Below are 27,077 nucleotides of genomic sequence, written 5' to 3'. Positions count from 1 at the left end.
AATGATAAATTGACCCACAAGAATCACAGAAAATAAATTTTAAAAAATTATAAAACATAGTTAGAAGATCCAGGTCTTATAGATACCACAGTTAAAGGTATGTCATTTGATCTGACTCCAAAAACACACACATACACACAGATTCGTACTCAGCTAGAAGGTTAGGAATTCTAGAGAACCCTAAGAACATTTTGAATCTTTACATGAAGGGTTGTAGAGATAGTATAGTGGTAGCACACTTGCCTGGCAGGCAACTAAAAAATTCCCAATTTTACACTTTTACATTGATAAAAGAAGAAATGAGGTCCATGAAATAAGAACTTTCAAATGAAAATCATTCCATTATAGTAGAAAAACAGGTGAATATGAAACAAAAACAACCAGGTTCCTTGATAATTAAAAGTTTCTGGTATGGGGTAAATATCCAGCAAACATGAAACTTAGCAAATTAGAATATAAAATTGAAACAATCTACTGGAACAAAAGTACTGAGATAAAATTGAGAAAATGTGATCAGAAAAAAAATTAGTACAATTTTAAAATTAGAAAAACTTCCAAGCACACACAAATAAAAAATAGTCAAGATGTATATTTAAAGATATATATATTCTTTAAAGATATATATGTATATATATGAATATATACATATATATGTGTATATATATAAATATATATACACATATATATATTCTCTTTGGGTATCTGCTCAGGGTGTGTTTAGACCACTGGTCTCAACAGTTGGTCTGTGGACAGATGTCAGTCAGTAGATACAGAAAGGTTAAAAACCAGTGATCTACCATAGTGATTGCAGCTGCTGGGCTGTGGACTGGTTTGCAGACATGTGCCCATGTATGAGTGTAAATGGTTGAAAAACACTGTTTTAGACAAGCAAGCTGCTCTGTTTCCTCTTGGGGTGGTACTGACACAAATATGTAACAGAAAGAATACTACCAAGTCAATAGGCAAGTGTAAAATATAAATTTTAAGTTGATATATCTTGTGTGTTGCACACAAGGACAATATGAATGATATAACTTAATATCAATAATTTGGCACTCCTCAATAACTGGATGCCACAGATCATTGATAGCAAATCAATTTCAAAACATTCGCTTGGGCAGGAGAGGAGAGTTTTCTGAAAATTGTATTTTCTTAAATACATATAGCCAGAAGATTTTTCCCATGTTCTCTAAAGCTCTAAAGAAGCAGTAATTGAAGATGATACATTGAATTGAAACTTACTGTTCAATAGAAGATTCATTTAATGAAAGGAGCATATATCTGAGAGGATCAAAGCTGAGAAAATAGTTCAAACGTGAAAGCTATGACCTCAAAGATATAATCTGTACCTGAAGCTGTAAATATTTCAAGACAGCATATGAACTTTCAGCTCATGGCATCACTTCTACAACTTATATTTGGGAGGAATTAACAAAAGACTGTTAAACTAATGCAGATGTTTATAAGATGATTTTGTCTGTTTTTTGTTTTGTTTTGTTTTGTCAGTGAAAGTCTAAATGACTTTTTTTTGTCACCAAGACCTCTCCATAGGCTGGTTGGAAATCAAAGGCCTCTAAAATATTCCAAAGCATTTTCTTCCTGGCTTCATTCAGAACTAAAGATCATTTGGAGATAAAGTTCTCAATTATAGCTCCCTCCCTCCCTCCCTTCCTTCCTTTTCTTCTGAATTACTCCTGCCTCTAAAAAAAGAAAAAGAAAAAAAAAAGTTCTCAATTATAATTAAGTATTTATCCCCTTGTACCTCCTTTCTTGAGATCGATATGTTTATCATAACACTGAAATTATCACCTTTCCAGTTTATAAAACAACATTTTCTTTAAAAATGTATATGCATCTAGCTCATGATGCATCCTATAGCTCAGAGCCAGAAATATCAGGTATATCTCTCAGTTGCTTCAAGTGAAGAAAATGGGATGCAACCATTGATCATCTTTCACTCACTTGAGAAACACACATCTGGGAGGAAAACACTATTTCTGAAGAAGTTTTTTATATTAAACAAATTTTCTCATTCTACAATGGCCTTGCCAGAGTGGGTTTAGTCCCTATAAAATGAGAGATATCTACATCAAGAAAAAAGAAAGGTCAGGGAAAATTGTACAGTGGGTAAGGTGCTTGCCTGCACCTCATATGGTAACCTGAACACTGTCAGGAGTGATCCCTGAGCACAGAGGCAGGAGTAAGCCCTGAGCACATTTGGGTGTGGCAAAGAAAAGAAAGGGTAAAAAAGAGAAAAGGTCAAGCAGAGAGAGTACAGTGAGTAAGGTACCTTGCACAAACCTGTGTTTGTTCATTGACACCAGATGTGGCCCCTCAAACATCACCTGATGCTATCCTTGATCACACATTCAGGAGTAAGCCCTGTGTACTACTGGAAATTGCATAAAGGGAAGAAAAGAAGGAAGAAAGGAGGGAAGGAAGGAAGGAAGGAAGGAAGGAAGGAAGGAAGGAAGGAAGGAAGGAAGGAAGGAAGGAAGGAAGGAAGGAAGGGAGGGAGGGAGGGAGGGAGGGAGGGAGGGAGGGAGGGAGGGAGGGAGGGAGGAAGGAAGGAAGGAAGGAAGGAAGGAAGGAAGGAAGGAAGGAAGGAAGGAAGGAAGGAAGGAAGGAAGGAAGGAAGGAAGGAAGGAGGGAGGGAAGGAGGGAGGGAAGGAGGGAGGGAGGGAGGGAGGGAAGGAAGGAAGGAAGGAAGGAAGGAAGGAAGGAAGGAAGGAAGGAAGGAAGGAAGGAAGGAAGGAGGGAAGGAAGGAGGGAAGGAAGGAGGGAAGGAAGGAGGGAGGGAGGGAGGGAGGAAGGGAGGAAGGGAGGGAGGAAGGGAGGGAAGGGAGGGAAGGAAGGAAGGGAGGGGAGGGAGGGAGAGAAGGGAGGGAGGGAGAGAAGGGAGGGAGGGAGAAAGAGAAGGAAGGAGGGAAGGGAGGGAGAGAAGGGAGGGAGAGAAGGAGAGAGGGAGGGAGGGAAAGGAGGGAAGGAACAAAGGAAATGAGGGAAGGAGGATGGGAGGGAAGGAGAAAGGAAAGATGGGAGGGAGGCAAGAAAAGGAGGGAGGATTGGAAGAAGGAAGGGAGGGAGGGAAGGAAGATGGGAGGGAGGGTGGGAAGGAGGAAAGGAAGGAAGGAAGGAGGGAGGGAGGGAGGGAGGGAGGTAGAAAGAAAGGAAGGAAAGATGGGAGAGAAGGAAGATGGGAGGAAGGGAAGATGGGAGGGAGGGAAGGGAGGGACAGAGGAAGGGAGGGAGGAAGGGAGGGAGGGAGGGAAGGAAGAAAGCTATTAGTGTACATTTGGTAGCTGATTTGCCCTTGAAAATCTGCTCCTAAGAAGAAATAATGCCTTTTTCTAATTTTGCAGGAAGAAGCTCAACCTTGAGAAATGAAGATGTAAGCATCAAAAGGGTAACTCAGGGTTATTTGTGCCCTCTTGGTTCACATTGGGTCTTTGCAAAGTTGAAATCAAGGTGAGCCCATTCTCAATGGATACCAGCTCTAAGTGCTAACACCCACAGAGGGAAGCTTTAGTTTGTGGAACTAGAAAAAGGAGCCTAAAATAAATTAATAGCATTTATTTGGTGAGAGTGTCTTAGATTTGCCAATTGGGTTCACAAATTCAGATATCAGCTGAATTGTGTTCTACTCGGGTCTTTAATGGTTTTTTAAAAAGGAAAGAAGGGTAAAGGTCAGAAGGATAGGACTACATAAGCTGTCTACCAAGAAATAGAATTGGTTATAAATTAAATTCCTTTGAGTTTTCTTGGCATTTAGTCAGGATGGCCTTGGTTACTATGGAGAAAAGAAAAATAGAAAAAATTATCTTTCACATGATTCTTCCATAAGGCTGTGCCTGACTGGAAACTATTTTTTTTACCAGTAAACCTGATTTTGTTCATTTGTTTGTTTCTTGGGCCACACCCAAGTGTTCAGAGCATACACCTGGCTCTATGCTCAGGAATAACTCCTGGCAGATTTGGGGGGAGAGGGTTATATGCAATGCCGAGGATCAAACTAGAGTCAACACCATGCATGACATGCACTTTACCTACTATACTAACTCTCCAGCACCCCCCCTTTTGTTGTAAAACTAAAAGTTCAGTAAGATAAAGTATTGGCACAAGATGGAGTCAATTCAGTCAATCTAAATATTCCTTTTCATGATTGAAAGGACATTCTCTATGGATGCGGGAGGAAAGAGGTATAGAACAATAGGAGAGGTTCCTCTCTGTTCCCCCATACACTGAAGCCACAAATTTCTTTCTTTGAGGGGGGTGTCACACCTGGCAGTACTCAGGGGTTACTCCAGGCTCTAGGCTCAGAAATCGCCCCTGGCAGGCACGGGACCATATAGGATGCTGGGATTCGAACCACCGTCCTTCTGCATGAAAGGCAGAAGCTTTACCTCCATGCTATTTCTCCAGCCCCAAAGCCACAAGTTTCTACCAAATATGTAGTGGTGCTCCAGCTTACAATAGTCACATTGAGCACTGTCAGAGTAGCCCCTAGAATGGCAACACTCCCAAGAAGGCCATCCTTTCTCTATCTCTTCCATGCTTCCTTATCTGTCTTCTGTCACACCCCTGGATGGAAACCTCATTGAAATACAATCTACTGGGGCCGGAGAGATAGCATGGAAGTAAGGCGTTTACCTTTCATGCAGAATGTCATTGGTTCAAATCCCAGCACCCCATATGGTCCTCCGAGCCTGCCAGGAGTGATTTCTGAGCATGGAGCCAGGAGTAACCCCTGAGCGCTGCTGGGTCTGACCTAAAAACCAAAAACCAAAACAAAAAAAAAAAATACAATCTAAATCTACTATATCTCAATTATGAACAAAGTTCTGCTTCTCACAAAAAATCAATAAATTTTTAAATAAATAAGTAAAATAGTTTTAAATATATATTAGAAAATTCATGGGGCCGGGCGGTGGCACTAAAGGTAAGTTGCCTGCCTTGCCTGCGCTAGCCTTGGAGGACCGCGGTTCGATCCCCTGGTGTCCCATATGGTCCCCCAAGCCAGGAGCAACTTCTGAGCACATAGCCAGGAGTAACCCCTGAGCGTTACCGGGTGTGGCCCAAAAACCAAAAAAAAAATAAAAAAAATAAAGAAAATTCTTGTCTTCCTGAATGTATTAAAAAAATCTTCCAGTTAATGCATGATTATGACATAGGAGCAGAGACCCCACAGTGATCCTGAATTTTCAGGTGGACAGCTCAGATTGTCAGATACTGCAAATACCTATCAATGGGTGATCTATCCTCTCAGTTCCATTCAATGACAAGAACTGGTCTGAACATGAAGGTCAATGGAATTGTTTGTTCCATGTTATGTACCTCTAGCATGCTTGCAGCCCACTCAGGCAAGAGGCATATCTTACTAAGGGTCTGCTATTTAAGGCAAAAGTTCCTAGGTTTATTTAACCAGGTTTCATAAAATAACACCCACCAATGACAAGTTCAGTTTCACTTCTGTTTTTTCTTTATTTCTAGAAAGGTAACAGGAGGTAGAGCACTGGACAGCATCATACTAAGTGTGCTTTGAAATCCTTTGGGAAGGAATTATCTATTTAACCAAAGGGTGGCGCCTGGAACATAGGAACTATGCCTACTTCATATACAGGGAATGAGCATCATCACCAGCTTATAAGCAAGGAGACAAATAGGGACATAGTAAACTCTCCATGGAAGATAGAAAGGTAGCATCAGAACCTTTGTGGGGCAGAGAAACTAAGAATGGATATTTTTCGGAACTCTTGCATTAAATAATTAACGATGGGGCTGGGTGGCGGTGGATGGTGATGGATTCCTCTCTTTGCCATCCCAGGCCACGTGGCTCCTGGCTCCCATTCAGCCGGCGGGTCCCAGGCCCAGGTGAAAGGCGAAATCACTCACTCACAGGCAGGCATCAGGAAGCAACAACTTTATTCATGCCCTATCCACCACATGTGTGTGGCCTACTCATAACCTTTCAAGCACAGCAATACTTTGCTAGCCCTGCGTCTTATCTCCTGTTAGCCATCTTCCCTTTGGGCTCCATGCTGGTCAAAGACCAGAACACAGAGGCCCAAAAGCCAGAGCGCCCAGCAGCGCAGAAAAGGCCCGAATCCCCTTGGTCCAAGGCTTATCTAACTTTTCCAGGTAAGGTAACACCTAAAATTCAGTTCCCAAGACCCCTCCCAGAAATGGGTGGGTCTCAGGTAGCTACACCAAATCCAGGGTCTCAGATAGGTACACCAACAGGAACAACCTCAACCTCTCTACATAGTCACTAGAGGGGGATCCCAAGGATGTATGACACATGTCCCTGTTTGAAGGCCTGCTAGTTCAGAAGTGTACAAAGCCCAGTTTCCCCAAGATTAGGCCATCGAAAAGAGAAATTCCCAAAGGAAACCAGTTTACGAGAAGGGAGAAAGAGGCCCCTATCACACAAGCAAAACAAAACAAAGCACGTTCTTCCTTTTCTTTGCTGGGGGATTGGGAATGTCTATTTCAGTACAACCCCTGTGCTTGCTGAACAGAAAGGGAGAAAGAAGAATGAGTGCTGGCAGCATGCTGGCTCAGAACTGGAGGGGCCCCAGGGATTTCTCCATTGAGCCCCACTTGGCTTACTGGTGGGATTCCAGGGTGGGGTTGAAACATGGAATTTCTGAATCAGGCATTAAACAATCAGACTATAGGAACTTCTGGGAGAAAATCCTGGTGTCAGAGAAGAATGAGATGAATCACATAGAGCCATGGGAGACAAGAGCGAGGATACTCTCTGGTAATCCTAAATGAAAAGCTGTGAGACTTAGCACAGGCATGTATGTTAAAAATTATTTGCGGGGGCCCGGAGAGATAGCACAGCGGCATTTGCCTTGCAAGCAGCCGATCTAGGACCAAAGGTGGTTGGTTCAAATCCCGGTGTCCCATATGGTCCCCCGTGCCTGCCAGGAGCTATTTCTGAGCAGACAGCCAGGAGAAACCCCTGAGCACCGCTGGGTGTGACCCAAAAACCAAAAAAAAAATTATTTTCGGAGGACAGACACTAAATAGATGTCAACTCTGAATATCCTGGGACTTGAACAAGGAGACCTTGAAAATCATTTATAAAATCCATTATCTCCAGTCATTTTCAACAAAGCATTTTGAAGCATAAAGCACTCACTATCTCAGAACTAACAGAACTACAACAGTTTGTTAGCACTCTTCTTTCTTTGGCATGTTTTATGGATTAAGACCTGAATTAAATATGCAGCCAGTGAAACTATGCATACTTCAATCTTGGCAAGGAATTCTACAGGTTTAGTTAAAAAAATACTTTAAAAAATTACTTTACTGAAAAAAATGTTCGTAAAACAATGATTAGAAGGAAGAGACCACAATAGTGGGGAAATAAAAGAGAAAAAAATCATATTTATGTACATTGACTGAATATTGTATTTTGTGTATACAGACTATATATTCTTTATTGACTCATCTGTCTTTGGACCCTATTTTTTTCTAGATCTTGATTATTGAAAATAGTACTACAATGAACATAATCATACATTTATGTTTTCAAATTAGTGGGATTTGATGGAGGAGCCACATCTGGCTTGTGCTCAGGGATCATTCCTGACAGGGCTTATATGAGAGGCTGGGAGTCAAACTTGTATGGCTGCATGTAAGGCAAATGCCTACCTGTTGTACTATTATTCCAGCCATTAAAATTAGTGGTCTTTATGTTCTTGGCATAGATATTTATGAAATAATTATTTAATCATATGGTAATTATTTTCTAATTTTATGGAAATCTACATAGTGTTTATCCATAGAAACTAAGCCAATTTACATTCCTACCAGTAACAGTAGTGAATGAGGGTTTCTTTTCCTACACAACCAATTGGTACTTGTTTCCTGGCAGATATGAGATTATCTTAGATATGAGATATGAGAATGTCTCATTGTCATTTTGATTTCCCTTTCCTTGATAAGTGTTAGCAAACTTTTGTTTGTCATACACTTTTAGCTTTCAGTATGTATTCTTTGGTGAAGTGTTTGTTCATTTTCCTCTAGTTTATAATGGGTTATTTATTTTTTAAGTTGAGTTTTGTGAGTTTTTTTCCTTGTATCGTTGCAATTAGGTCTTTAGCAGTTGCGTAGTGAAATGTTATCTCCCCATTCAATGGTACACTGTTTTGTTATAATGATAGTTTCTCTCTCCAAATGAATTCAATTTGAACTGACAAGAACAGAAACTATATTTGATCTTTGCCAAAGGCTGAGAGACAGCACATAGAGTTTTGAGTAATTGTTTTTAGTGATCTATTAGAAAGTTAAAATGTACAAAAAGGGAGTCAGAGCAGTAGTACAGCAGGTAGAGCATTTGCCCTTCCTTTTTTTAGTTGATGAAGGTTTGATACCTGGTATCCCATAAGATTCTACAAGCAACACTGAGAGTGACCAAGAGTAAGCTAAAAGCATTGCTGAGTGTGGCCCCAAAATTCAAACAACAAGAAAGAAAAAGGAATTTATTTTGATAAACTCCAGAGGTGCTGGAATAACAAAAGATTCCTCTGACTAATTGAAGAGGAAGAATAATGTATAAATTATCTCGTTATTGATGAGATTACAGTCTTCATAGATCTATTAGTGAGAGAACACAACCTCTTGGGAAAAGCCTCTGCAGAAAAATCTCAGCAAAATACTTTTATGGAAAAAAAAAAGGAGTAGAAACAGAAATTGATAGTAAACGTTTTAATTTCACCTCCCTGTAACATAAAACCGAATATTTTCTCATGTATAATCAGCCAAAATATTTTTGGGCTACTCAAGAAATGCCCTGTCTTACAGTACTATGAGCCTACCCACTCCATGATAGCAGAGATGGAAGTGAAAGCAAGCTATAAGATATACTCTTGGGCTTTGCCCTCTAGGTTTTGTGGGTTTCCATCTTAGTTTAGCTGTTCAAGCACTTACCATCACTAATAAAATCAATATTTCAGGGGGCCAGAAAGATAGCATGGAGGTAGGACGTTTGCCTTGCATGCAGAAGGACGGTGGTTCAAATCCTGGCATCCCATATGGTCCCCCAAGCCTGCCAGGAGTGATTTCTGAGCATAGAACCAGGAGTAACCCCTGAGCACTGCTGGGTGTGACCCACAAATGAAAAAAAAGTCAATATTCCAGTATTTTGACAAGTTACTTCAGAGACAAACTCAATGCTAACAACTTTTAAGAAACATTTACTTTTTCATAATCAAAACTTCAATCTGCTACTGCCAATTATTTCAGAGAAATGTGGACTATTTGTTGTTTTTCTAAAAAAAATAATCTATGTGGGAATCTTTATTCCATTATAAACTTCTTTCAGGGTGTTTGTGAATTAATTTCAATACAAGAAATGTTAACAAACAAACTAATGAATCATTTTCTTTTTGACAACCAACTTCAATGAAAAACTATGGAAGTTATTCTAAATGTTTTCATTACTACATTATGAATTTTTGACAATGTAATTATATGGTACCTGAATTACATCAATAAATTCTGGTCAATACCAATAAAAAGGAATTTTTCTAATAAGGCAGGTATACAATAAAATGTCACATGGTATGGCAATTAATAATACAACGCATAGTTCATAGTTCATCTTTGTAATTATAGTCAATTTTCAGGAGCAATTAATCAAGAGCAAATTATTTGTCAAAGTCACATGCAGAACTTTCTTTTAAAAATATGAGTTTTCCCAAGATCTCTACTTACAGAAGACTGACTTCAACAACTGAGATGAAATAGAACTTTTTTCTGGGACCATGAAAAATAACCTTGGGATTGAGCAATTAGTATGTCTGAAGCCTGTAGTTGGCCTTATGACAGTATGCTTCATGAATAAAGACACCCTGTTTTGTTTTTTTTTAGGCCAAGGGTACTTCCTTTCTAATTTCCCCCAATGTTTGCTATGCCTAAGCAAAAACAAACAAGCAAAAAACAAAAAACAAAAACTGCTGATCCTTCCCCCATTTTTTTTTGTTTTTTTTTTTTTTGTTGTTGTTGTTGTTGTTTTTGGGCCACACCCGGCGGTGCTCAGGAGTTACTCCTGGCTGTCTGCTCAGAAATAGCTCCTGGCAGGCACGGGGGACCATATGGGACACTGGGATTCGAACCAACCACCTTAGGTCCTGGATCGGCTGCTTGCAAGCCAAACACCGCTGTGCTATCTCTCCGGGCCCTCCTTCCCCCATTTTTAAAAAATATTTCATTTGTATCTTCTAGATCGAGGCTCTTGCCTTTTTCCTAGAACCTCGGGATATGAATTAACTTGTTTTACCTCGTAATTCTGCATCTTTCTACAAAGTGAGAAAAGGGAAAAAGTGTATGAAACCCAGGGGCCAAGTGGTCTCAGGTGCATTGATGGAGGAAAAAAAGGTCAGAATTAAATACCCAAGCCAAAGTCAATGACAATAAAAACAAGAAACCCAAATTATATCAATCTAACTTAAAAAGAACCTGTTGCATTGGCAGGCCAGGGGCCTGTGGGTGGAAGTATGGGATGCATGCTGGGCAATTGGGTGGGGGGAGGTCAACACTGGTGGTGGGAATGGCCTTAATTCACTGTCACTGTATGCCTGAAATACAACTATGAAGGACTTGTAATTCACAATAGTCTTAATAAAAAAATTTTTAATATGAGTTTTCTATTTTTGTTATTTTTGTTTTGGGGACACACCTGGTGATGCACAGGAATTACTCCTAGCTCTTTATTCAGTAATTACTTCAGAAGGCGCTCTGGGGACCATCTGGGATGTCAGGGATTAAACTTGGATCAGCCACATGTACAGGAAACATCTTACCCACTATACTATCACTTAGGCCCTAAAACACAAATTTCTAATACAAAACCTTTGATTTCTTGGGAAGCTAATTTTGCTAATTAAAATCCCCTATAAATTTTAGAATTAAATACATTTAAGTAAATATATAATAATATATAATATGAGTGAGTTACATCATGTAACTGTTTTATCTATTTCACTGTTTTATTATACTCCAAAGAAAACTCAGGAGATTTATGAAAGTTGCCTAAGAGATTAGCCAGACACGGCCTCCTCAGTCTCTGAGGAGATCTAGAATTCCCATCTGCCTAGAATAAGAATAACTTAAAACCTATGGTTTTATTGTTACAGAATTAAATCTCATATTTAAAATAAAATCATTGAAAGCCAACTAAAGAGGGAAGTTTAACATTCTCTGGGAAAAAATGCAAGTTTTGTTCAGCTTAAAGATAATGGTATTCTGAAAAAAGAAAAAAAAGAACATGGTTAATATACAAGGAACGCTAGGGGGTGTGGTGTACAGTGAGAAAGCTTGATGGAAACAAAGAAAATGACAGCAGACTTAAGTAGCTTTACTAAAGTGGTTTTCATGTCAGGATACAATGTGCAAAGTTTTAAGAAAAAATGTTCTGAGCAGACACTTGACACTTCTGAGCAAAGCACCCCAGACATGCTGTGGTATATAGCACTGAGGAGGACCTTACCTGGAAGTCTTGGGGAAAAGCAAGAACTGTGTATCTGAATATAGAGAAGGAAGTACATCACAAAGGTAGAGAAGGAGTGAACAATTCAATTTTGGACAAATAAGTATCTCTTAGTACATACACAACACACTCACATTCTGAATAGATTCCAGAACGAAATATAGTAACTTATTGGTCTGAAAAATAACTCAAGGTGTAGGGTTCCAGAGTAGAAGGGTTCCAGAGTAGAAGGACGAGACCACACAACTGGAATAAAGTTTAACACTTTAACCTGTCTGCCAACAAGATTCCCCAGCCTGGCCAGCCAGGGCCATCCCCTGAAGGAGATGAGCCCTGCCCAAGGTCATGATGAAGATTATATAGGTAAGGAATATAGGGAGGTTCCAGCTTTCTGATGATCCTTAAAATAATTAGCTCTTGTTTAGGGGTACCTTCCTACTGCTCCCTTGTCCTTCCCAGATAGGCTACCTGGTATAGCCAGGTAGATTGGGGCGGGGTCTATGGAAATAGGTTTGTGAAGCCCCAGCGTGTGGCTCACACCATGTGGTCCTTAAAAAATTGTGTTTCTCCCTGCTCAGAACCTAAAAAGAAGCCTGCCGTGTGATTTTTACAAAATGGCGTCCTTCCTTGTTCAGATTGGGGGGTCACGCCCGGCAGCGCTCAGGTTGTTACTCTTGGCTCTACACTCAGAAATCGCTCCTGGCAGGCTCGGGGGACCATATGGGATGCCGGGATTCGAACCACCATCCTTCTGCATGCAAGGCAAATGCCCTACCTCCATGTTAGCTCTCTGGCCCCTGAAAAGGCTTTTTATCAAAATTCAGCACCTATTTATTTATTTACTTATTTTTTATGGTTTGGAGGCCACACCTGGTAGTGGTCAGGACTTACTCCTAGCTCTACCATCAAGAATTACTCCTGAAATACACAGGAAGCCAGGGATCAAACCCAGATCAGCAGTATGCAAGGCAAACACCCTATCTGTTTTACTCTTATACTGGAGCCTCAGCACCTATTTATGATAAAAGGAAAAGGAATGAAATTTGGATAAAAGCAACATATCTTAGAGCCAGAGAGAAATTTAGAGGTTAAGGTGCTTGCTTTGCATATGGTAATTACATATGGTTCCCTGAGCATTGCCAGGTGTAGCCTATGAACAGAAGCAGAAGAGTTCCTGATCCCCACCAGTGATCAAAACTCACAAAACCAAAATAAATAAATAAAAACCATATATTTCAGCATAATAAGGGTCAAGTGCAAGAAGCCCACAGTTACTATATTCAATGATGAAAAAATAAAATCTTTATCTTTAAGATCAGGAATAAGTCAACACCCTCACCACTTCTTTTTAATTTAGAATTAGAGAACTTAGAGCAATTAGACAACCACAAGAAATAAAAGGAATCCAGATTTGAAACAAGTGAGACCATTATTATTGCAGATGATATAATACAGAGAGAGAAAAGTCAAAGACTCCATTAAAATGCCATTTGAAATAAATAATGAGTACAGCAAAGTGGCTGGTTGCAAAATCAATATACAAAGAGTTGTTGCATTCCTGTATTCAAATAATGACTACTACAAAGAAATTAAATAAAGATTTATGATTTGTTAAAAGAAATATATACTCATAAATTGATCAAAGGAAAAAAAACCCTATATGTTAACTACAGGACAGTATAGTTTTTTGACTTTGGGGGAGTGGTGATACCTGTTGGTATCTAGTACTTACTACTAGTTCTGCATTTAAGAATCACTCCTGGTGAAGCTTGAGGGACTTACAGATTGCCAGAATTGAAACTAGGTTGGATGCATGCAAGGCAACTGCACTGCCTACTATACTATTTCTCTGGTCCCAAGACATTGTAGTTTTTAGATGCTTGGGGAAAAAATGCATAGAGCAAGAAACTAAGAAATCTGAAAACATACCACATACATGGATAAAGATAATACAATGAACATGGGCATGCAAGGATGTAGTTCAGTGACAGTGTACACACTGACACATCATATAGGCATAAGACTGCTAGTTCCACTCCCAGTATTACCCTCCATGCTAGTTCTTTTACCCTCCGTGCTAAGTTCTATGTCAGTGTTACTGCTGTCACAATTCCTGGCACCACTACAAAATGTGAGACCTTTAGTGCACTGCAACCTGTCAGATATGAAGACATTCAAGAAATAAACAAGTTTAGCTAGAGTTTTGATCATTTGAGTAGAGTGGCAGAAAGAGATGATTTAAGGACTCTAAGTCTGAATTGCCTGAATACAGGCATCTTTGCAGATGGGGGTCCTGCATTCATTCTTCTGTCAGTCATTTCTCCTGGAGGAAAACAATCCAAGGAGTTTTGCATTAGCTTCCCCTTCCCTTCACACACCCCCTTTGAGAAGTAAAGGCCCACTTAGACTTAATTAGCATTTGCTAGGTATCTGCCCTTCCTCCCTGGACAATTGATTGTCCCTGAACAATAAATACCTGAAGGGTATAGTCAGGGCACTCCGTCTACACGGGGCAAGCCCCTTGACTACACGTTTTTCTCTATTTATTATGTCTGTCTTGTTTTTTTAATCCTTCTGGCACCCCTGCTTTAGGCCCATTCACCCAGGGCTGGACTATAGCATCAACCAACAATACAAATACTGTGACTGAAGGAAGCAATGCAACAAAGTGTGTGAGCATCAAATCAAGAGTACATGATGTCCAGTATTCATAATAACAACAAAGGTAAGTAGAGATAACTTACCGGGTTCATTTCTAAAACCATCATACAAATTTATTGTAATCCCAATTAAAAGTCCAGTGACATTTTTAAGAAAATAAAACAAGGGGCCGGGTAGGTGGCGCTGGAGGTAAGGTGTCTGCCTTGCAAGCGCTAGCCAAGGAAGGACCGCGGTTCGATCCCCCGGCATCCCATATGGTCCCCCCCAAGCCAGGGGCGATTTCTGAGCACATAGCCAGGAGTAACCCCTGAGCGTCAAACGGGTGTGGCCCAAAAACCAAAAAAAAAAAAAAAAAAAAAAAAAAAAAAAAAAAAAAAGAAAATAAAACAAAACACTACTAAGGTTTATATGGAATCATAAAGATCTCAAATATCTAAATAATCCTGAAGAAAAACAAAAAGAAAAATGGTGACCTAACATTACCTGACTTCAAACTATCTTAGTGACAATAATTCAAATTATAGAATTCTGGAAAAAAATACACAGGTTGATGAATTAGGATTAGAATCTCAGAAATAAATGCACATGTTTATGGCATTTAATCTATAACAAAGGATCCAAGATGAAACAATGGAGAATGGGAAATCTTGTCAACAAATGGAGATGGAAAAGCTGGACAGCCTTGTGCAAAAAGAATGAGACAAGACTTACCTCAGATCTAGTCCCCCATATAAAAATAAATTCAAAATAGCTTAAGATCTAATGGTAAAACCCCAAGTCATAAGCACATAGAATAATATGTGTAAAATGTTCCATTGTTGGGTTACACCCTGTTTTACCCAAAACAAAGACTTTCCCCAACTTTCTCTTTCCTTTCTCTCACTCCTTTTTATATGTAAAATGCCCACCTAAAGTGAATTAGCTTAAGGTAAGTACTTTTGTCTCTCACTGGATCCTCCCTATCCTGAGTATGGATTGAGCTGTTCAAAAGAGAGGTCTGTTTGGCAAGCTCAATACCACTAGACTAGAAGCACCTCACCTTCATGCTTTTTTCTCCCACATGAATATCTTGGTTTATTAATTCTCATAACAACCCTGCTACAGACCCATTCTTCCAGGGTCTGATGGGTGATGAGTAGAGACATACATTTCATAACATTAAAAAAAAAAAAAATGTTTTTTTGTTTTTGGGCCACACCAGGATTTACTCAAGGGATTACTCCTGACTCTGCACTCAGAAATCACTCCTGGAAGGCTTGGGGGACCATATGGGATGTTGGGGATCGAACCTAGGTCCATCCTGGGTTGGCAGCATGCAAGGCAATGGCTTACCGCTGTGCAATCATTCTGACTCCTAGAAATTATTTTTGAGGCTCACCCCCAAACTTAAGAGAAATGGAAGTGGAGATAAGTAATTGGGACTACGTAAACTGAAAAACTTTCGTATGGCATAAGAATAAGCAGAACAAGATATAAATATCTCATGCACTGTAACAACAACTATTTAAACAAAGTACAACCAGAAAATTATGGGCAGAGGATTAGAAATGATGCTTCTCCATAAAGGATATACTTTTGGCCAACAGACATCTGAAAACATCCATCATCATTGGATCATCACTGGAAATCAAGGAAAAGCAAAACAGAACTACCATGAGATACCACCTTACACCTGTCAAGAATATCTTACATGTACAGAGAAAACAACTAGGCTAGTGAGTATGTAGATTAAAAGAAATCTTTATGCAATATTGGTGGGAATATAAATTAGTGCAACCACTTTAGCTCAAAAAGCTAAAAAATTAAAGCTATCATACAATCCTGAAATCCAACATCTCAATGCCTGTTGTAAGAACATGAAAATACTAACAAGTTATACTCACCTAATGTTAATAAAGCATTATTAGTAATTAATAGCTAAAATATGTAAACAAAATTTCCCATATTATGCTTAGATACAGAAGATGGGTATATTTGCGTGTCATCCTTGTGCAGGGGCCATCCTAATCTTCTCTGTATCGTTCCAATTTTAGTATATGTGCTGCAAAAGCAAGCACAGAAGATGGGTATATTTAATAAAATAATACTATTCTGGTATGAAATGAGATAAAACTATGAGGCAAAACAGCCATCTACAAAAAAATGGAAGCACAGAGTTAATTATGCAAAAGAAAGTAAAAACTCAGAAGAAAAAAGGTAAATGTTGAATATTTTCACCTCTCTATGCAATATAAAGATAAAGAGATAAACACAAAAAGTAAAATAACAATAAACTAAGAGAGAGACTATGGAGTGGGAGAAAAGGTAAAAGGGATGTAATATAGAAAGGTGGTGAGTTTTACTTTTTAAATGAGAAAATAAAATGATGGGCACTAAAAGCAGGGCTGTTATTGAGATGGTAAGAGAAAGGGCCAAGGAAAGAATCTTAGAAGCATGGGCCCTGATTGATAGCACAGTGGTGTTTGCCTTGCAAGCAGCCGATCCAGGACCAAAGGTGGTTGGTTCGAATCCCGGTGTCCCATATGGTCCCCCGTGCCTGCCAGGAGCTATTTCTGAGCAGACAGCCAGGAGTAGCCCCTGAGCATCGCCGGGTGTGGCCCAAAAACCAAAAAAAAAAAAAAAAGGAATCTTAGAAACATTAACAATATTGAAATTCTTTTTTTGTTTGTTTTGTTTTGTTTTGGGCTCCCAAAACAATACCTGGCAATGCTCAGGTCTTTCTCCTATCTCTGAGCTCACAAGGCTCACTCCTGGAAAAATTTGAGGGTACATTTGTGGTGTCGACCACACATCAGTTACTTTCACAACAAACTCCCTATCCGCTTTAGTAGCACTACAACTCCAACAATATTAAGATTTTTTCCCCTCATGCATAGAAAAGTAAAAGAGTTCTTTACCACTATATATTAGTTTCTTTGTACTAACTTTCTGGTAACAACAGAAAGATAACTAGTTTATCTAAGTCACTAATTTAACCCACTAGAGGATGAAGAAGACTCTTAATTTTATCAATAAATTTCATGAAAAGCATTTAAAATTAAGATCTTTTTGTGCTCAAAATGATTCTCTGAAAAGTAGGAAAAGAGAAGAAAATCTTCAACTTGATCAAGAATTGCTACAAACAACAGTCACCCAGGTTCAATTTCAGGCATCCCATATGGACTCAGATCCCAAGAGTGATTCCTAAGTGCAGAGTGAGGAGTAACAAAACAAAACAAAGCCAAAAAAAAAAAAAAAGACTGGAAAGGGAAACAGCTTACAGCTAGAAACAAGACTCAACATTTGCCATAGTTTTATTCTGTAAAGTGAAGACACAGTAAAGGCCACTGACACAAAGGACTCACACAGGGTACAATCTAGCATCAGGAATAATGAGGAGAACCCACCAAAACAGTTGAGTGGGTTAGAGGAAATGTGGGGGAAGAGGAGATTACAGAGGCTGCTTGGGAGAAATATTTTAAAAATTCTTAGCATCCTCAGAAGGCTGAGAAAAATATTACATGTCACAAATAAGCACTAACAAAGGAATAACAGGAGAATCGTAAATCAAAAACAGGATATCAGAAAAGTCACAATGCATTGATGTTTTTTGACAGCAATAAGATTAAGAACTTCCAGTCACCAAATCACATCATCAGAGAAGTAGCAAGTCACAGACTAGAAGAAAATATTTGTGATCTTATTTCTAGTGAAATACTTGTATACAAAAAAGGAAGGAAGGAAGGAAGGAAGGAAGGAAGGAAGGAAGGAAGGAAGGAAGGAAGGAAGGAAGGAAGGAAGGAAGGAAGGAAGGAAGGAAGGAAGGAAGGAAGGAAGGAAGGAAGGAAGGAAGGAAGGAAGGAAGGAAGGAAGGAGGGAGGGAGAAAGAAAGAGAGAGAGAAAGAAAGAAAGAAAGAAAGAAAGAAAGAAAGAAAGAAAGAAAGAAAGAAAGAAAGGAAGGAAGGAAGGAAGGAAGGAAGGAAGGAAGGAAGGAAGGAAGGAAGGAAGGAAGGAAGGAAGGAAGGAAGGAAGGAAGGAAGAAAGAAAGAAAGAAAGAAAGAAAGAAAGAAAGAAAGAAAGAAAGAAAGAAAGAAAGAAAGAAAGAAAGAAAGAAAGAAAGAAAGAAAGAAAGAGAAAGAAAGAAAGAAAGAAAGAAAGAAAGAAAGAAAGAAAGAAAGAAAGAAAGAAAGAAAGAAAGAAAGAAAGAAAGAAAGAAAGAAAGAAAGAAAGAAAGAAAGAAAGAAAGAAAGAAAGAAAGAGAGAAAGAAAAAGAAAAAGAAGAAAGAAAGAAAGAAAGAAAGAAAGAAAGAAAGAAAGAAAGAAAGAGAGAGAGAAAGAGAGAGAGAAAGAAAGAAGAAAGAGAAAGAAAGAAAGAAAGAAAGAAAAAGAAAAGAATTACTTGTACCATATATATAGTCTACAAATAAATAAGAAAAAAAAACTTGGGGCCGGGAAGGTGACGCTAGAGGTAAGGTGTCTGCCTTGCAAGCGCTAGCTAGCGTAGGAGGGACCGCGGTTCGATCCCCCGGCGTCCCATATGGTCCCCCCCAAGCCAGGGGCGATTTCTGAGTGCATAGCCAGGAATAACCCCTGAGCGTCAAACGGGTGTGGCCCAAAAACCAAAAAAAAAAAAAAAAAGAAAGAAAAGAAAAAAAACTTAAAAAACAATAAAAAATTACAAAAGATTTTGGTTTTGGGTTTTTGTTGTTGTTGTTGTTGTTTTTAATTAAAAACGGGTTTTTCTTGGAAGTCCTGATGATGGGGAGAGAGAGTATAAGAAAGAGAGAATGCAGCTCTCAAGAGAGAATGCAGGCTTCTCTGAAGGCAGGGAAAGCCACAGGTATATCCCAGTGTGAAAGTATCCCAGCATGAAAGCCCACTCAAGAGTGGTGATGCTGGCGACATGTACAAGGGGGTGCTATGTATCCAGACAACACATGTTCACCTGGACAAAAGTTTTAAAAGGCACATTACAGGGCCGGCACAATAGCACAGTGGTAGGGCATTTGCCTTGCACGCGGCTGATCCAGGATGGACCTTGTTTGATTCCTGGTGTCCCATATGATCCCGCAAGCCAGGAGCGATTTCTCAGCGCATAGTCAGGACGTAACCCCTGAGTATCACAGAGTGTGGCCCAAAAAGAAAAAAAAAAGCATATTACAAATGGAATATTCAAATGGGCATGTAAATGTGTCCATGTTAAAAAACAAAAGTCATCTAAAACCAGGATGATAGCCAGTAGAATTGCTAAAGGTGTAAAAGTGGACCAAGAAAGCCTAAGGCCTGGGGAAGGCCCAAGGTCCGGGACAGTCCAGGGTCCGGGAAAAGCACGTTGCCTCAATAAAGACCACGAAACATACCTTCAGAGAACGCAAAAACAAAATGGGGCTTATTCCAGAGCTCTGGGGCTTCGGGGACAGCCATGTGGACTGAAACCGGAAACCCGGGATAATCTAGGCAGGTGTCTTTTATAAGTTTAAGGAATCTCCCTAGTCTGGGGTTAAACACAATGTCCAATCAGAGGGCGAACTTGTCCTTTATCCAAAAAAAAAAAAAAAAAAAGGTGAGAACCTTGGGAGGAGTGAGCAGAAGTCCATTCTTTTGCCCAATTATATCAAGTTTCTCTTAGGAGGGGCGTTGGCTGATGGCAGAAGGCCGTTGATGCCTCAAGGTGAAATACTGTTGGTGTACCTATCTGAGACCCCAGAAATGGGTGGGTCTTAGGTAGCTACACCCAAATCCAGGGTCTCAGATAGGTACACCAAGAAAGGTACACCAACAAAATACCAGATCAGGGGCCGGCGAGGTGGCGCTAGAGGTAAGGTGTCTGCCTTGCAAGCGCTAGCCAAGGATCAGGACGGCAGTTCGATCCCCCGGCGTCCCATATGGTCCCCCCAAGCCAGGGGCAATTTCTGAGTGTTTAGCCAGGAGTAACCCCTGAGCATCAAACGGGTGTGGCCGAAAAACCAAAAAAAAAAAAAAAAATACCAGATCAAAGGGGATCAAGAAGCAGGGCGGAGAAAGGCTTAACAAGTATCTATATCTGGTCAAGATAGGGGTGGAGAAGGGCTTATCAGGTATCTATCACCTATCTGAACTCCTATAATATATATTTTATAAATTTTCTCCTAACAAAAGAATTAAGTCTTAGTGAAAATATGATAAAATCCTGATACACTAGAAAGAGTTGGTAAAAACCCTGTGTCTGTAGTGTCCACTGGTAAAACCCCTATGAAAGAGAATACCTACAAACTACTATCTGATAAAGTAGCCACTATCCACTACATGTGGTCAGTAACAATCAGTAATAAAGATATCCATAACCAAGACTAATAACCACGATATTACAGGAAATTTTAGCCAGAGCAGAAAGTAAGGAAGAGAAACAAAGAACCTTTGGTTTGTCATCATTTGGGTCACAACCATATCTCTCTTCTATAAAGTTGTCATGAACACTATGTCAGCAAATTGTTAAACCATCAAAACTATTAAAATGACTAAACAACTCCACCAAAAAATGGAAAAATAAAACAACAACCAATAATAAGTTCCTATGTAGACCCTAGAAAGGACACAATCTCTGAAATCCCTTGGCTCAATCATACTTGGTATTCTATGAGAACAATAAGTTCCCCCTAAAATGAGACGGCTACTTGAGTTAAGAAAGAAGCAGGCAAACCGTGAAACAAAGGTCCTTTACATATTGTGAGTACTGGAGAGGGTGGGCAGGTCTTTGATCCAAGATATCAACCAATCTACCTGGGAGTGATTTCACCAAAAGAATGTCAGCAAAATATCTAACATTAGTTTTATATTAATTATCACTAGAAACCAGGAAACATGTCTTGTGCACCTTTGTTCTATTAAGATTAATGATTCTGGTTTCTGTTTCATAAATGTATTTTGTTAATAATTATAATACATAACTTTATTCCTGGAATATGGTTACCATTGATCATGGGCTTATAATGGTGCTGCTAACAGGAAACATTAAGTTACTTCTTCATAACTAGGAATGTGCGCATGTACTGATTAAAATATTTTACTGAATTGTGCATTTGTTCAAATAGCCCTAAAAGTAATGTGTATATTTGAAGGTGGTTAAAAATAAATTATTGTGTGTAGGTGAAATTTCTCATGAATCATGAAAATCAGCAGAATTCTCAAAAGCCAACTATAATGATATAAACTAAATTTACTGTAGTGATACTTTCACAAGGATACATAAATCTTGAATCATTATGTTGAATACCTGAAAATAATGCAACATATATGTCAACTATATCTCAATCAAACAAAATTCATCAGAGACCAAACCTCAGAGGTTGTCCCATGGCCTTCTTTACCTAGTTAGAATCATACCAAGAGAAGATGCAGCTGCCAGTCACCATCCCACAAATCAAGACCAACAGTTGTCCTTAGCACCACCAACACCAAACTGCACCACAGTAGCATGCAGGGAATAGAAAATCATATATTCTCACATGGGTGAATAAAATCATCACATACCACTAATGCCTTGTGCCAGGAGCTGAAGAATGCTGTTAATAAATAACATATACTTAGCCCAGAAAGGAGAATAAAATGAAAGAGCAAGGGAGGGGAGGAAAGGAGAGGAGAGGAAGGGAGAGGAGAGGGGGGAAGAAAGGAGGGGAGAGGAGGTGAAGGGAGAAAAGGAAAGGAGGGGAGGGGAGAGGAGGGAAAGGAGAAGAGGGGAGGGAGGGAAAAGAGGGGAGGGAGGGAAAAGAGGGGAGAGGAGTGGAGAAGAGGGGAGGGAGGGGAGGGGAAGAGAAGGGAGAGAGGGGAGAGGAGGAGAGAGGTGGAGAGGGGAGAGGAGAAATTTCAACAGCAGCATAATAGTATGAGGAGATTGTTGTAACACTATTAGATGGATCAATCAGACAAATAATAAGAATATAGATGCATACAACACAGTCACCATGTTTTCATCCGCAACTCTATAGACTCATTCTGGTCTGAAAGTGATATAAGCCAAGCCATGAAAAACTATGGGTATACCAGCCGTGTAGCTGAAAGCTGGCAATCACAGGAGGAGAGGGCAGACCAAGCCCCTGCCCTGACAAAGCCTTGCCTGCTGCATTCATCACCCATAATCACTGCTTTGCCTGTGGTTCTACTCCACCACTCCTTTACAGCTCTCTGCAAAGACACCAATCTGACCAAGCTTCAGGTATGCAAGTATTTGGGCTGATTTCACCAGGACATTTTTTTGAAATGAGGCACTCTCTCCCCAACAGCACACATTCTCATACTTCTGGGAGACTTGTCAGCAAAGTACACATCCTACAAAAACTGCAGTATCAGTAACAGTGCTTGGAATTCCTGGAACAACTTCATTTGTTAAATACTGACATCCCCATGGAACACACCAATTCAAATGCCAGTGTATAGCTAAAGTCACTTAATGTTCAGAAACAAATGAAATAACAAAATAGTCAGCTAGCAACAAAAGTTTACTAAACCCTCTGCCAATGACTTAATGAGCTTATTGGAGTTACAATAATTTTCACAAATTTGGTTGTTATTGTATTTCTTCTTTTTTCTCTTCCTTTCTCTTATTTCTTTTTCTTTCTTTTTTATAATTTTGCTCTTACTTATCAAAAAATAAATGTATTAGGATCAACTATGTCAACTATGTGATAAATGTTCTTTAAATAAAATAAATTATAAAAACTAAAAAAAATGAATAAATGAAGGAGAAGGGAGAGATAGAGAAAAAGAAGAGAGAGAGGAAAGGAGAGAGGAAGAAAGCCAGAGAGAGAGAGAATGTAAGGTAGCTGACTACTCAAATCTCCAGCACTACATATCATATTCAGAGCACCACCAGGACTCATTCCTGAGCACAGAGATAGGACTAGCCCCTGAGCACCACAGGGCATGACCCCCAAATCTAAATCCAAATTTTTTAATTAAAAAATTAATTACGAATAGACTGGAACAATTGGAAGACCTGGGCTAATATAAATGTACAAAAAACATTGAAAAACCAAATTTGAAGTATTCTCTAGTATACATCATTCTCTAAATATTAACAGTACCAAAGAAGGCTCAACTAGCACCAACCACAGCCCACTAAATTCTTAGAGACTGATTTTAGTAATATAATTTTATTTGCCTTTGTGTTTTAACAAATAATATAAAGTAAATCTGTTTGTGCCTTGCAAGGAGACAGCCTATGGTGGTGGGTGGGAAATTGTGGACACTGGTGAAAGGAAGATTACACCAGTAGTGGGATTGTTGTCTGAACATTTAATATTTGAAATTACTATATTATGAAAAACTTGGTAAACCAAGGTGTTATAATAAAAATATTAAAAATAACAATAACAAGGGCTGGAGCAGTGGCGCAAGTTGTCTGCCTGGCTGGTGCTAGCCTAGGACCGACCACAGTTCAATCCCAGGCATCCCATTTGGTCCCCCAAGCCAGGAGAGATTTGTGAGAGCATAGCCAGGAGTAACCCCTGAGCATCACCAGATGTGGCCCAAAAACCAAAAACAACAACAACAAAACAATAACAATAAAAACTCTGAAGCAGGGGCTGGAGAGATAGCATGGAGGTAAGGTGTTTGCCTTTCATGCAGGAGGTCATTGGTTTGAATCCCAGCATCCCATATGGTCCCCCATGCCTGCCAGGAGCAATTTCTGAGCAGGGAGCCAGGAGTAACCCCTGAGCACTGCCGGGTATGACCCAAAAACCACAAAAAAAAAAAATTCTGGGACATCTTAATGGTGCCTGAGAATTGCTTATTGTGTGGGAAAACCTCCACTGGCCCCAGGACACCAATTTACCAAACTAACATCTTCAATTCTATCCTCACACAGAGCTCTCTGTACACTCATATCCTTCATTTCACACACACACACACACACACACACACACACACACAAATGAACTGGTGTAAAATTCTGCTTCTCTCTATTTCGCTCTCTCTCTCTCTATATATATATATGGGTAGATAGATAAATTCCTCTTTCAAATTCATCTTTACCATTTCTTTGACCATATGTATATAATATTATATGCTAATATGAATACATGAGATATTTAAAACAACTTGTGTTATTTTTTAATTTTGCCCAAAAGATTAATATTCCGGGGCCGGGCAGTGGCGCTAGAGGTAAGGTGCCTGCCTTGCCAGCGCTAGCCTAGGACGGACCGTGGTTCGATCCCCCGGTGTCCCATATGGTCCCCCAAGCCAGGAGCGACTTCTGAGCGCATAGCCAGGAGTAACCCCTGAGCGTCACTGGGTGTGGCCCAAAAACCAAAAAAAAAAAAAGATTAATATTCCTATGAACTATTTTGTATGTAGCTTGCTGGTTTCACTTACAGTTTGCAAATACCTCCACACTGCACAGTACAGAATTCACATTCCTCTTGAATATTTTCAGGGCATATACATATTACACAATTTACTCAACTAATAAAAAACTGCCCGTCTTTCAAGAAATTTACCATGTGTGCAAAAGAAGAACTCAAACCTCTATCTAACACCAGGCATAAAGATCAAATAAAAATGGATTAAAGACCTTAATATCACCTTAATATTCAGCAGCACATATACTAAAATTGGAACGATACAGAGAATATTAGCATGGCCCCTGTGCAAGGATGACACGCAAATTCGTGAAGCTTTTCATGAAGACCTTAATATCAAACCTGAAACTATAGGATATATAGAAGAAAAAAGTAGACAAAACACTACACAACATTGAGACTAAAGGCATCTTCAAAGAGAAAACATCACTTTCCAAACAAGTGGAACCAGAGAGATAAACAAATGAGATTACATAAAATTGAGAAGCTTCTTTACTTCAAAGGAAACTGACTAGGGTAAAAAGGTCATCTACAGCATAGAAGAAACTATTCACCCAATACCCATCAGATAACGGGCTAATATCTAAGATATACAAGGTATTGAAAGAACTAAAAAAGAAACATCTAGCCCATCAAAAAATGGGGAGGAGAAATGAACAGACATTTTCTCAAAGAAGAAATACAGATGGCCAAAGGCACATGAAAAAATAATCCAGATCACTAATCATCAGGTAGATGCAAATCAAAACAACAATGGGATATCATCTTATGCCACAGAGACTTGTACACATCACAAAAAACAAGAACCATGGCTGGTGCGGATGTGAGAAGAAAGGAACTCTAATTTAACTGCTGGTGGGAATACTGTCTTATCCAGCCTTTTTGGAACACAATATGGATATTCCATTAAAAAAAAAACAAACAGTGGCTGGAGTGATAGCATGGAGGTAAGGCATTTGCCTTGCATACAGAAGGTCAGTGGTTTGAATCCCGGCATCCCATATGGTTCCCCGAGCCTGCCAGGAGCGATTTCTGAGCATTGAGTCAGGAGTAACCACTGAGCATTGCTGGGTGTGACCCAAAAACCAAAAAAAAAAAAAAAAAAAAACAACTAAAACAGACAAACAAAACTGGACATTGAGCTCCTATATGATGCAGCAATACCACTCCTAGGGATATACCTCAGAATCACAAAAACACAATACAATAATGCCCTCTGCACTTCTATATTCATAGCAGCACTATTTACAATAGCCAAAATCTGGTAACAACCCAGATGCTCGACAACAGATGAATGGCTAAAGAAACTGTGGTACATATACACAATTGAATATACACAGCTGTTAGAATAAAAATGAAAACGAGATTTGCCTATACATGGATGAATATGGAGACTATTATGTTGAGTGAAATAAGTCAGAGGGAGAGAGATAAACACAGAATAGTCTTACTCACCTGTCGTATTTAAGAAAAATAAAATACAATATAGTAATAATGCCCAGAGACAATACATAGAGATGAGGTCCTGAAGGATCAGTCCATGTTATGAATCTTACCACAAAGACTGGTAAGTGCAGTTAGAGAAATAACTACACTAACAACTACCTTGACAATGGTAGAGAGAGAGATACAATGCCTGTCTTGAAGATAGACAGGGGATGGGGGAAGAAGGTAATGGGGGACACTAGTGATAGGAAAGTTGCACTGGTAAATGGGGGGTGGGCATTTTATGGCTGACACCCAATTATGAATGTTTGTAGCCATGGTGCTTAAATAAATTACTTTTAAAATTAAAAAGAACTTTACCATATGATATTTGTAGAATGATTCTGTCATAAATATTTTTTAAATATTTTTAACTTTATGTATGTTGACATTTTTGTTTCTCAAGTGTGAGCTATTATAGGTATGCATATTTTTATAGAGTAATGGGTTGCCATATTGATATCCATAGCTCTATATGGCATTGAATGTTTTATTCCACACATCTACCAATAATAGAGTCTGTAACTTGGGAATAATTTCTATCAATTTGCATATACTAATTTAGCATAGTTGAAAACTTTATCTACTTAATAGTTTTTTCATAATCTTGTTTTTTTCTTATTACTGTACTTGTTGTTTCTACATGATAGAATTTATCATTTATCCATCATTTATCACAAATATTTTTTCAATCTAACATTGGTCTTTGGTTTATTCAGTATATTTTGCCATTTATGTGTGTATATTTTTGTATAATATGTGCATGTAAATAACTATACAGCTTTAAGCCAAATAGGTTGTTTTAAGAATTCTGATTCTTTAGATTGGGTTTTAAAAGTTTTCTGTGTCTTCAAAACTACATATATTTTTTCAATGTTTTTAATGTTATTCTATTATTTTGCTTTTGGGTTTACTTTATTCCATCCATTATTTGTGTGTATGGTGTAAAGTGAGAATTCAACTTTTCTTTTTTGTTTTGTTTTGGGGTCATGCCTGATGGTACTTAGACCTTACTCTTGGTTCTGCTTTCAAAGATAATTTTAGGGGAGACCATATGTGATGCCAGGGATTGTTACAAGAAAAAAACATCTAACCCCATCAAAAAATGGGGAGAA

General features: G+C 39.0%; 1 non-coding gene and 1 pseudogene across 1 annotated transcript; one reads left to right on the top strand and one right to left on the bottom strand.

Moving 5' to 3' along the window:
- Positions 1 to 16,120: 16,120 nt before the first annotated feature.
- Positions 16,121 to 16,218, bottom strand: LOC126004745 (uncharacterized; annotated as a pseudogene).
- Positions 16,219 to 24,701: 8,483 nt separating this feature from the next.
- Positions 24,702 to 24,806, top strand: LOC126004802 (U6 spliceosomal RNA). The gene has a single exon (XR_007494052.1). It is a non-coding gene; the product is annotated as a U6 spliceosomal RNA (small nuclear RNA).
- Positions 24,807 to 27,077: the final 2,271 nt, after the last annotated feature.

Source organism: Suncus etruscus, chromosome 3 (assembly GCF_024139225.1).
Source record: "Suncus etruscus isolate mSunEtr1 chromosome 3, mSunEtr1.pri.cur, whole genome shotgun sequence".
NCBI lineage: Eukaryota > Metazoa > Chordata > Mammalia > Eulipotyphla > Soricidae > Suncus > Suncus etruscus.
Note: the sequence above shows the minus strand (reverse complement) of the source record. Positions and strands in the feature narration are given on the sequence as shown.